General features: G+C 48.2%; 1 protein-coding gene across 7 annotated transcripts in view; it reads left to right on the plus strand.

Annotated features, from left to right (window-relative positions):
• The window catches only part of LOC119970531 (pleckstrin homology domain-containing family G member 1), a 285,870-nt gene that overhangs the window by 82,836 nt on the left and 190,640 nt on the right, over positions 1-12,394 (plus strand). For 2 of the 7 annotated variants that reach the window (XM_038805318.1, XM_038805339.1), the window contains exon 1: positions 4,888-5,103. The exons of 4 other annotated variants lie outside the window; for them this stretch is intronic. The gene's annotated coding sequence lies outside the window, so the exon portion shown is untranslated. Of the gene's footprint in view, positions 1-2,698; positions 2,717-4,887; positions 5,104-12,394 lie in introns of those variants that run through there. One more of the 7 variants, XM_038805322.1, reaches the window with a different exon arrangement.

Consider the following 12,394-nt stretch of genomic DNA (forward strand, 5'->3'; position numbering starts at 1 on the left):
TGTGGGCGTCCTGGGGGAAAGTATCGCGACTGGGTGATGACCCTCTCGTGGAGCAGAGCCACCATTGTCCTGCTGACAAGCCGGGGGGGGGGGGGGTCTCCGCCATCTTAAAAACTGGCGCCTTGGCACCGTGCTGCACCGCATGATCCATCCTGACCAGTCCTGCACGGTCCCGGGCTGCACGATCCATAACAACATCCATCTGGTCCGGGACCTGGTCCATCTTTCCCAGAGGGCTGGTCTATCGAGCACCTTCCTGTCCCTTGATCAGGAGAAGGCGTTCGACAGGGTGGATCACGAATATTTATTCGGGACTCTGCCAGCATTCAAGTTCGGACGCATTTCGTCGCCCGGATCCAGCTTCTGTACACTGCCGCAGAGTGTCTCGTGAAGGTTAACGTGTCTCTGGCGGCGCCCTTTCGCTTTGGGAGAGGAATGTATCAGGGCTGCCCCTTGCCTGGCCAACTCTATTCTATTTGCTTGGAGCCATTCCTGCGCCTCCTGCGGTGGAGACTGTTGGGACCGCTTCTGCGCGGGCCGGGCATTGGGGTGGTCCTTTCGGCTTACGCTGATGACATGTTCCTCATGTTCACTCACCCTGTTGATGTGTGGAGGATGCGAGAGTGCCAGGCTATGTATCCCGCCGCGTTCTCTGCCAGGATCAACTGGGCCAAATGTTTCGGACTCCTGGTCGGTCCGTGGCAGATGGACCTCCTCCCAGAGGAGCTCAAGCCTTTCACCTGGAGCAGGAGCAGCCTCCTCTATTTGGGAGTCCATCTTTGCCCAGCTGAGGAATCCTGGCCAGCTAACTGGCAGGAGCTGGAGACCAAGGTCACTGCTCACTTGGACAGACGCTGGACAGGACTGCTCCGAGTGCTGTCTTACAGGGGTCGGGTTCTCGTCATAAACCAGCTGATCGCCTCCATGTTGTGGTACCGGCTGGTCACTTTGACCCCTCCCCCTGACTTTGTCACAAAGCCCCAGAGAATGCTTGCAGAGTGCTTCTGGGACAAGAGACTGCACTGGGTCGCTGCTGAGGTTCTCAGTCTCCAGCTTAGGGAGGGCGGCCAGGCGCTGGTGTGCCTTCGCACCCAGGTGGAAACCTTGCCTTCAGACCCTGCCGCGATACCTTTACGTTGAGCCCCCTCCACGATGGTGTGCCCTGGCGACGCATTTCTTCGGCCAGGTGCACAACCTGAATTATGACGTTCGTAGATCTTCAGGGTCTTTGTTACCCTCTGCAGGCCTCTGCCCGACCCCCCCCCCCCCCCCCCCCCCCGAATACTGCATCTCCTTACATTTTAGTTTCCCCGAGAAAGTTGACGAACAGTTGCCACCTCCGGGTGAACCCAACCATTGACCCTCTTCAGGCGAACTTTATTTTCTCGAGGCTGAGAAACCCAGCCATGTCACTAACCCAGGTCTCTACACTCGGGGGCTTCGTGTCCCTCCATATTAACAAGATCCATCTCCGAGCTACCAGGGAGGCAAAGGCCAAGATGTTGGCCTCTTTCGCCCCCTGAACTCCCGGCTCTTCTGACACTCCAAAGATCGCTACCTCTGGACTCGGCACCACCTGTGTTTTTAGCACCGTGGACACTGCCTTCGCCAACCCCTGCCAAAACCCACTAAGCTTCGGGCATGCCCAAAACATGTGGACATGATTTGCTGGGCTTCTATTTGCTATCTCTCCTCCTAGCTCCTCCTCCCACTTGCCCTTAAGCTCCTCCACCAGAGTTTCCTCCGCCTCTGACAGCTCCTGGTAAATATCTGAAACCTTCCCCTCTCCCACCCAGGTACTGGAGACTACTCTATCCTGTATACCCCGTGGCGGCAGCAGCGGAAAGGCCGGCAACTGTTTTCTCAGGAAGTCTCGCACCTGCAAATACCTAAACCCGATCCCTGCTGGCAATTCAAATTTATCCTCCAAGGCTTTCAAGCTGGGAAAGCTCCCATCTATAAATAGATCTAATTCCTGCCCTTTGCCAACTCCGGAACCCACCATCTAACCTACCTGGTACAAACCTATGATTATTATAAATCGGGGTCCAACCCGATGCTCCCTCCACTCTCTTATATTTCCTCCATTGCCCCCAGATTCTCAGAGCCGCCACCACCACCAGACTTGTGGAGTATCGGGCCGGCGGAAACGGAAGAGGTGCCGTTATCAGTGCTCCCAAACTGGTGTCTTTGCATGACGCCGTCTCCATCCGCTCCCATGCCAACCCCTCCCCCACTACCCACTTCCTAATCATGGCCATTTTTTTTTAAATTTAGAGTATCCAATTCATTTTTTCCTATTAAGGGGCAATTTAGCGTGGCCAATCCACCTAACATGCACATCTTTGGGTTGTGGGGGTCAAACCCACGCAAACACGGGGAGAATGTGCAAACTTCACACAGACAGTGACCCAGGGTCGGGATTGAACCTGGGACCTTGGCGCTGTGAGGCAGCTGTGCTACTCACTGCGCCACCGTGCTGCCCTTTAACCATGGCTATATTAGCCGCCCAGTAGTAATTGCAGAAGTTCGGCAGCGCCAACCCACCCTCCCCCAGATTGAAGTTATATGTTTTATTGTTGTAGTTCTACCATCCAACCAGTAGGTGGCGTGAGTACGGAGTCCCAGGACCCGAATGCACCATGTGTTCCTTCAGAAGGTGTCTGTAAGGAGTTGATAGCAGTCGCAGATTAGAGCAGCTCTGTAGTATCTTAGAGTAAGTTAGTGTTAGATATTTATTTCCAACTGTATTCATCTTAGATTTCTTAGTTATAAATAGCTTTGGTTATAAGACCAAGTCTAATGTTCTTGGTTCACATCAGCCCAATCAAAGAACATTACAGCCTCACGCCGCAGCTCCCCCCCTCCCCCACAGGAAGCCTCTGCTTAGGAATCCGCACCTCCGCCATTATCATTTTGAGTGGCTGGCAGAGGGGCGAGCTGTGGCTGCTGGGGTCACCAGGATCGGGTCGTGCTGTGTGGCGGAGGAGTGGGCTGGATGACACCCCACCAGTTGGAACAATGTGCGGCGGTGGACGTCCGGCTTGCGGTCAATGCCACCTGAGACCTCAAAACGGTTGTACTCGGACCCGATGGCATTGGCAGTTTGGAGGACGTGCAGATGTGCGGTGGTATCCCATCTGGGCAAACCCCTGCCCGCAAGGAATTCCACATTAGCCCCAGGCCCTGAAACCTCCCTCGGAGGCTGGTCCCCACAATCTTAGTTGCCTCGCGGAAATGCTGTTCGTGCCTTTTCACACTGCGTAGAAGGGTTTCCTGTACGGGCCGCTGTTGCACACCCATCACCTCTTTACCCTTGCCCCTCGTCTGGAGACACCATGGCATGCTATGCTGCCGTCTGGCAGTGGAGGTCCCCATTGGTGGTCCCTCTATGGAGGAATACTCCTCCTCAATCTTGGGGACCTGGGGTGGAGGGTATTGTATGCGGCAGTACCGTACATGCACCGATTGCACCAGTTCATGGACTCCCAAGAAGCCTGCCATTTATGCGGCCTTGTGGAATCTGTGGACCATGTTTATGTTACGTGTTTTAGGCTGCACTCCCTTTTTAGTTTTCTGAACAATCTTTTGCTGGAGTTTTGTTTGCACTTCAGTCCCACGCTCCTGATCTACGGGCTCCCAGTGCAGAGAGGGGCAGGGGAAGCGGAGGACCTCCTTGTGAACCTGCTCCTGGGGCCTGGCAAAGCGCACCATTTCTAGGTCCAGGCAGCGGGCGACCGAGGGGGTCATCCAGCCAGACTGTCTGCTCCTCTTCCACAGCTACATTCGCAGCCTGGTGTCCCTAGAAAGGGAGCATGTGGTGCCCATGGGCAGCATCAAGGCTTCCATGCCTGGTGGGCACTGTAGGTGTTGGTATGCTTTATTGACCCCTTTAATTGTACTCTTATTTGATGTTTTTAAGTTTCCATTGATCTTTGTTACGTTCAGGCAGTGCCCCTAACAGGAGCAGTCCCTTTTTTTGCTTTGTCCCCAAGTTTGTTTCCTTTCTTCAATTTTGTTAGTGGACCTCAAAAGGGTAGCCAATCCACGGACTCTGAACATCTTTGAGTTGTGGCGGGTGAGACTCACGCCAACACAGGGGAATGTGCAAACTCCACACAGACAGTGACCCGGAGCCTGGATCGAACCTAGGTCCTCAGTGCCGTGAGGCTGCAGTGCTAACCACTGCACCACTATGCCACCCAACAAAAAGGTTAATTTTGAGCTAAAATAGCTGGGAAATCCTGCTGCTCCCACAGTGTAATTGGTAGGTGTATCATAACTTGAGATGAACACTAAACTTTGGACCTATGGTTCCCAAAGCTTTCCACAAATGGAGCTTTCTTCTTGTTATGTCTGGGTCTATTGCAGCCCAATTATTGGAGATTGTTTGCTATGCTTGTTTAGTCAACAACTGTATTACTGTTGTATCATGTGACTACCAGAACAGTGGAAAGCAGATTTGGTCCACCAACCCCAGTCCCTCTGTAGTCTCAACTGCTTGCTCTCTCTCTCATCTTCTCCAACCCTTTAGCCATTCTCCCATTCTAGCCCTTTTGTACTTCTTTTCCAAGATTATTTGCCCACCTGTTGCAATAGAAATCCTTTCTTGGCCCATTGTCAATATTTGTCTAATTACACTCCTGTGAAGCATCTTGGGATGTCTTACTACACAGCAAGGGTGCCATATAAATGCAAGGTGGGATCATAGATGGAGTAACTCTTAATTCCTTTGTGTTGTATCGTGGTTTGCTACTATTTTAGTTCCCAGTTCATGAATTATGCAAAACATGAGTTTAACTTGAGCTAGATGGTCAGTCAAAAGGAGCTGTAACTCTTCTATAATTAGCAATGTTGATTTCCTACAGCTGCACTTGATTAAAAATAATGATCAGATAATTATTGACCCTCGACCTGACACCCAGAAATCAGGGAGAACAAAATGCCATGTACTCAGATGAATTCGGATTAAAACAGATTTTGGGAGGTGGAGATTTGTTTTCAGCTGGAGGCAACGGAACAGACCTGGATTAACCTCAATGAGAGCTGTTTGGGAAAGTAAACAGTTTTCAAGACTTAAACTTCATTAGGGATATGCCCGAGGTGATTTTCTTTTCTCTCTCTTTCCTCTGCAAACTTGTAATTAGATCCAGGGGGGGTGAAAAATATGCTTGAAGGTGCTCTTGCTGAATCAGTTAATTGGTGCTTGGAAATCAAAAGCCCATTGAAAATACAAGAGTTGGGTTACTTCAGTGAGCCTAGTACTGCTGGAAAGATGTCTGCAGGTGGTGGTAATCCTGAAGTAAGTGTGAAACTACTGGGAATAGGGGAGAGGTTGGGTGATGGGTCGTACTGGCTGTTTGCTGGCTATGGGTGAGCCTTTAAGATGCAGCAATGCTGTATTAGAATTATTTAAGTGAAGTTTGTGGTTTTGGTTTATTTTACTATTAATGGATGACCAAACAATGAATTGTTTGGCTATGTTTAAATCAGCTGAATGATTTTAGGATTTTTTTAAGCGACTGCTCTATGGTCAAGTGATCTGTATTGTCAATTTATGGCTCAAAACTATTTGACTTTTTGCTTACAGCTCCCAGGAGTGAATCTGATCATTTATATTTGGGGATGCAGTATTGGAACCTTCACTCACTGAATTTAATGAAATTGTTTGTTTGTTTGCCATCCTTAATAGTTTGATTCGAGTGGTACTTAAAATGTTGGAAAGTTTTTTAATTCTTCCGCCGACAGATGGTGTTTGATTGTGTCCAGCAAGTGAAGCTACTCCCTGCTGTAGCCAGATGATGCTTGCAGCAGCTAGAGAAACCAAACCATTTGTTAAATATAAATGATATGTGAGACCAATCAAGCATCCTCTAATTCTGGGTGAACGTTTAACATCTCCTGTTGTCCGTATCCCTGGAATGAGTTGTTGCTGAGAGAACAATAGCTTTTTGTTACAATATACAAGCTTTCCCGAAACAGCCGGTCTTCCTTTTTTTTAAACTGGCTTTTTTGGATTGTCCTTTTTAGTTTCCAGGGAAGTTAATCTGGACACTGCTGCAAACAGGGCAGGAGAAAATTCACTGGGGTACTGGAATAAATTTTAACCTTGGGTATACTTGTAGGGAAGGTGGGAGGTGGTACAAGACTTGTCAAGGTTCATCCAATTTGGTAACGATAGAATATTGATCTGGAAAGTCTGTGCACCATGTGTTTGTTGGCTGCGGGAGAAGGCGGCAGTTGGAAAAAGGTCATGTGATAACCTCCTGGAATGCATTCATCCAGAGTAACACTAGGTCCAATATGGACAGGCGTTAAAACTGCCACTGCCTGAAAAATTGGTGAAAGCAGAGCCTTGGAATATTTTTAAGGCAGATGTTTGGTTATTGATGGGCAAGGGGGTGATCCATTTATTGGGGTAGGTGGGATGCAGATTTTGAGGTTGCTATCCGTTCAGCTGTGATCTTATTAAATGGCAGAGCAGACCTCAGGGGCCAAATGGCCGATTCCTTGTTTGTACGTTCCCTTTTTTTTGCGCCTCCTTTGCAGTTTAAAGTGCATGATTTGGCTGAGGTTTCTGGCTGCCAACAGTGTGTTCCATTAAGTATTGTCACAGGGCTTCTGTTATGTTCCATCTACTTCCAAAGAAAATATCCTTCTCTGTTTTGTTTCTGCTCCCTTTTCATTTCTTTTCCTAAGACTTTTTCTGTGCTATGTATTGCCCCTTTTGCCCATTTAAAACAAAAATAAAATAAAATTCTTCTTGGGAAAAATTGGTTTTGCTGGCAAAGCTGATATTCTTTGCCTGTCCCTAGTTGCCCTCCTAATGTGATGATGATACAGTAGAAGCAAATTACTGCGGTTGCAAAAATAGAAAATACTGGACAAAAAGTAATCCTGACTCCTTGTTGGCTCCCATCTCTCTCCACAGATGCTGTCAGACGTGCTAAGATTGTCCAGTATTTTCTATTTTTATGAATGCAATGAGTTGCCGTCTCAAATTGTTTGATACAACAGACTAGAGGGCAGTTGAGAGTCCACTTTATTGGTTTGGGAGTCACACACTAGCTGGACCGGAAGAAGGTGATGAGTTTGTGATTAAACCAAAGGCTTGATGATCACTTACTAAGTTTCAGGAATGTTTTTTTAAAAGTGAACTAAGATTCTGCGACGGTGATGTTGGGTTTTAAACTTTTCTGGATTGTTGGCCCAAGCCTGTAGATTACTATTTCAGTAACATGAGCAAACACTTGGACTCGATACTGGCCTCCACTCAGTAATGCCTCATGCTGACAGAGTCTGTTGGTAACGACTTTCTGACATGGTATGTTCAGAGCATTGACTGACGTTTGTGGGTATGAATTGAATGTTTGGTTGATGAATGTATAGCACTATTCATTTACATTTAATGGAATAAGTATTGTATGTTACCCATGAGTGGCTTCAATATAGATAATGGAAACGATCAAACGGCCACGCTGCGCCTGAAAAGCAGTGTGTCGCAGCATAGCATGGCCAATAGAAGCTGGCAGACCCTGCTTCCGGGATCTACCTGGCTCACATGCCTTGCAAGATTTAATGCACTTTCAGGCAAATCTGCACATTGGAACAAGCCAGCTAGTCTCACTTTACTGTGCAGATACCGAAGGCTTTGGGATCTATCCTTTTCGCCTCGGAGACCTCTGGCGAGCGCCCTTAAATATTGGTCCCCACAAGCAGGGACCTCACGGAACGGCATTTGTGGGGGTTTCCCAGGGGACTGGAAGCCCTCTGGGGAGGGTGGCACCCTGGCAGTGACAGCCTGGACACCCTGGCAGTGCCACCTGGTGGTGCTGGCAGGGGCACTGCCAGGGTGCCAGATTGGCACTGGTATTGCACTGTGGTGCTAGGACTGGGAGTGCCCTGCGTGGGTGTTTGTGGGGTATGGGGGGATGTCGGGGACCATCCCATTGTGCTTTGGGGGGAGGCCATGGTCGGGGATCGCTTTGGGGGCTCCAGAGTTTGGGACGCCATTTTTAAATGGCGTCCCGATCTCTCGCTACACTGGAGTTCGGTGAGCGGTGCTCCTCAGTACACAAAACGGGACTGTGCGGCCTTGACCCCTCGTTCTCCGCTGAGGCCCACTATCTAACCGGAATGCCATTTTATAGTGTGTTTCTCAGCACTGGGAGAGCAGGGAAACACATGGCTAAACTTTGTTCCCATTTAGATAAATCCCGCCCAGTGAATTTATTAACTCAAGTATCTGGAAGGAATTTTTCATGGATTGCTTCTATCTGATGTTGACCAGTCTCATTATTCCCTTTTTGTTATGTCTTCCTCGGTGTGTGTTTCAATGCTGCAGGGCACAGATTTAAATAGTTTCCAGATGTAGTGCCTGTAATACTTGGAATATTGACGTAGCAACCTCATTGTACATATTGGGGGAAAAAAATGCTTCCTGGCTTGAAATACAAAGAAATGCTTCAGTTTTTTTCATTAATTATACAGATTATAGGGTGATATAATAATGTCTAACATTTATTTATCTTTATTTTTAAAAAAAAATTTAGAGTACCCAATTCATTTTTTTTTCAATTAAGGGGCCATTTAGCATGGCCAATCTGCCTACCCTGCACATCTTTGGGTTGTGGGGGTGAAACCCACGCAGACACGGGGAGAATGTGCAAACTCCACACAGTGACCCAGAGCCGGGATTGAACCTGGGTCCTCGGCGCCGTGAGGCAGCAGGGCTAACCCACTGTGCCACCGTGCTGCCCTTAACATTTATTTATAAAGGTTGGGACAAGGTACCTGGAAGCAGATTGTCTGCAGTAGAGTGATGTGGCACAAAGGGTCATGGATATAATATTTAGAACAGGGGACAGAGGAAACCTTATGGAATTGAGGCTGTTGTTGGGTAAGGCAGAAAGTATATCTATATTCGAGATTAAATTAGATGGTTGAACATTTGAGTGCAACGCAGCAAGAGAATCGTGTCAGAAAAGTTAGTGGCTTGATGATCTTGGAGAGGTCTAGTGACAGGACCATACGTGATGGGGAATCTAGTGTTTTAGGATTCTAAAGGGACTTGATAATGTAGACTAACTCTCTCCTGCTCAAGAATGAGTAGAACCAAAAGATTAAGCCCGTCTTTGAAGGTGTGTAAATCGGTGAGCAGGTCATTTAGTGAGTGAGCGATCAATGGACCAGCCTCCCTAGAGCTGGTGAAATCAATTACTAATTCGTAGGGAACTTTTATTTCATATCTGTAAGTTGTGTATTAGGCTTTTTTCTAAATGTATTTTGTTACAAACTTGTATCAAAGCAGGTTACATCAAATAAAACTCCGGGAAACATACTTCCCAACAATCAACTATACAGTCCGTACAGATTTTTCCTCTTTTTTTACCCCTCACCACCCACCCCTTGCAACGAACAGATCCTCAAACACTGTCACAAACGTCCCCCACCTTTTCTCAAACCCCCCTGCTGAGTCCCTTAACTCATACTTTATCTTACCACAGGAAGTCGTACAGGTCACCCAACCAAACCGCTACCCCTGGTGGCAATGCCAAGTGCCACTCCAGCAAAATCCGCCACCGTGCAATCAAAGGCAAAAGCCAAGACATTACCTTCCTCTCCATGAGCTCTGGCTCTCCTCCACTATTCTGGCTAAGACCATGAACACTCCCGCCCAGAATCTTCGCAACTCCAAAACACGTGCGCATGACTTGCTGGCCCCCGCCCACACCCCCCTCACTCATCTGCTACTCCCTGAAAGAACTCCCTCATTCTCACCTGAGTCATATGCACCACCTTAAACTGTATTAGGCTCATCCTTGCACAAGAGGAGGTCCCGTTTACCCTTTGCAGTGCCTCACTCCATACTCCCCAATTGATCTCCCCTCCCAACTATGCTTCTCCTTGATTGTTGCCACCTCCCTGCTCCCCCAGCCACTTGTATATATCCCCAATTCTTTCTTCCCCCTCACACATCCGGAAGCAGCAGTTGCTCCAGCAGAGTCTATCCTGGCAACCTAGGGAACCCCCTCCAGACCTTCCACGCAAAGTCCCTAACCTGCAGATACCTGAACTCACTCTCCCTTGGCAGCTGTACCCTCTCCCTTAGCTCCTCCAGACTGGCAAACCTTTCCTCCAAATACAAATCCCACACCTTGACCTCCACCTCCTGTATACACTGTCCATCTCTCTCTTCTCTGCCTGCCCTTCACGAAGCCTGTCTGATCATCTGCAACTACCCCCGGGTTACAGTCCTCCATCATCCCCGCCCACAACTTAGCCAATACTTTCCCATCCATGTTCAATAGTGATATGGATCTATACAACCCACAATCCACTGATCCTTCCCTTTTTTAGGGGATTCGTGTAATTACTGTCTGCTTCGTCTCCGGCAACTCTCCCTTCTCCAGTGCTTCATTAAAAGCCCCCAACAGATGTGGTGCCAGGTCTGCCACAAATTCCTTATAAAATTTTGCCAGTAGCCTTCCCCGATTTCATACCTCTGATGCTATTCAGCACCTCCCTCGGCTCCAGGGGCTCTTCCAACGCCTACCTCTTTGCTTCTTCCACCTGGGGAAATTCCAGCTCGTCCAGAAACCGCCCCATGACCCCCTCCTCTCTCCGGGTCCGCGTTGTACAGTCCCTGATAATACTCCCTAAATGCCTTATTTGTCTTCCCTGGTTCCGACACAACATCCCAAGTCTGTATCTTCAATATTTCCCTGGACGCAGCCTGCTTCTGCAGCTGGTGTGCCAGCATGCAGCTTGCCTTCTCCCAATACTTCTTTTGCACCCCTCTTTCCCTATGCAGTTGCCCTACCACCCTCTCCGTTTTCAGCATGTCAAACTGCCCTGCAACGTTTTCCTCCTCGCCAATCCCTCCACGGTGTGCACCCTCGAATATTCCCTGTCCACCTCCACTATCTCGCTCACTCGATGGTCATGTTCCGCCGTCCTTTCCTTATCCGCACGAGCTGTAAACAAAATAATTTCTCCGCGGGCCTTCAGTGCTTCCCCAAAAAATGGCCACCGACACCTCCCCATTCTGATTCAACTTCAGATACTCCCTAATCCCCGCCCGCTCCTTATCACAAAAACCTCCATCTGCCAACAACCCTGAATCAAACCTCCACCCTGGGCTCTTGCTCTCGTCCCGTTCTAAACCGAATCTCCAGCCAGTGGGGTGCATGGTCCAAGATAACTAGCCCCGCATACTCTGCCCCCTCCACCCCAACCAAAATCTCCCAACTCACTACAAAGTAGTCAATCCTCGAACACACCTTATGGACGTGTGAAAAGAAGGAATTCTCCCTGGGTTCTGAAAATGCCATGGGGAGTTGTGTAGCAGGCTTGAGAGGAACTGGGTACTTGAGACCTATTGATCCCAATGCTCTCCATTGGGGAGTTGCTCACTTCTGTTTTCATGTACTATGTCAGTGTGCTATGAGAGGTCTTCATTGAACTGGCCTTGAGATGTCATCAGAGGAAGCCTCCTGGCACAGTCAACCCAGAGTAACCTGGTTACATTTCAAAAGCAAAACAGTCTAGATTTGTAGACTACCGTAAGTGAAGACATTACTATTCGTCATCAACTCTTGCGAATTGCGTTTTGTAGAAGGTGAACTGGGTGGACTATTTCTTAGAAGCATTTCCTATAAAGAGTGAGGGACTACTAGTGGTTTTGCAACGAACCATTTGTGTTTTGTTTTTCACTTGTGTCTGTTGTGACTGGTGAATGAAAGAACAGGCAAGAAAATGAAGAGCGTGACTGGACAGGAAAAAATGGCCTGCTGATCCAGTGTTCTGATGATTGCGTGCGTACCTGATAGGCAGAACAGCAGCCAAACAAAAGTTTCAGTTGGATGGCCCTTGTTTGTGCAAAGTTGTGAAACTCTGGCTGAATCACAGCCTACAGGCTATGTTCTTTAGTGTTGAGATCATCATGTGATTAATACAGTCTGGTGCTTACCTGCATGGAAACCCCTTTCAATGCAGAGCAAATTTGTATTTGATTCCCTTCCTAAACATTTTCTTTTTTTTTGGGGTACCTCAAATCTTCAGCCCTCTTTGATCTTCCAACTTCCCCATATGTTGCCAGAGAGCCTAAAGCTCCCCTCTGTGCCTCTCTTGGCATTATCTGAATCAAGACACTCATTGCTCCCTTAAGAACAGCAACTCCAACTGCTCAACCTTCCCAACCAGTGTGCCTGCTGAGGGCTAAACTTGTTATCATGATATGCAGATAATGATATACAGACAGGCAGCTAATGAACAGAGAACAGGACATGACCAATGAGCAGGCAGGACTCTCAGGGGTGATATCGCACTATAAAAGGCATGAGGCACTCAAACTCCGCCTTTCCATTGATGAACATCTAGAGAGTGAGTCAGG

Source organism: Scyliorhinus canicula, chromosome 1, assembly GCF_902713615.1.
Source record: "Scyliorhinus canicula chromosome 1, sScyCan1.1, whole genome shotgun sequence".
Lineage (NCBI taxonomy): Eukaryota > Metazoa > Chordata > Chondrichthyes > Carcharhiniformes > Scyliorhinidae > Scyliorhinus > Scyliorhinus canicula.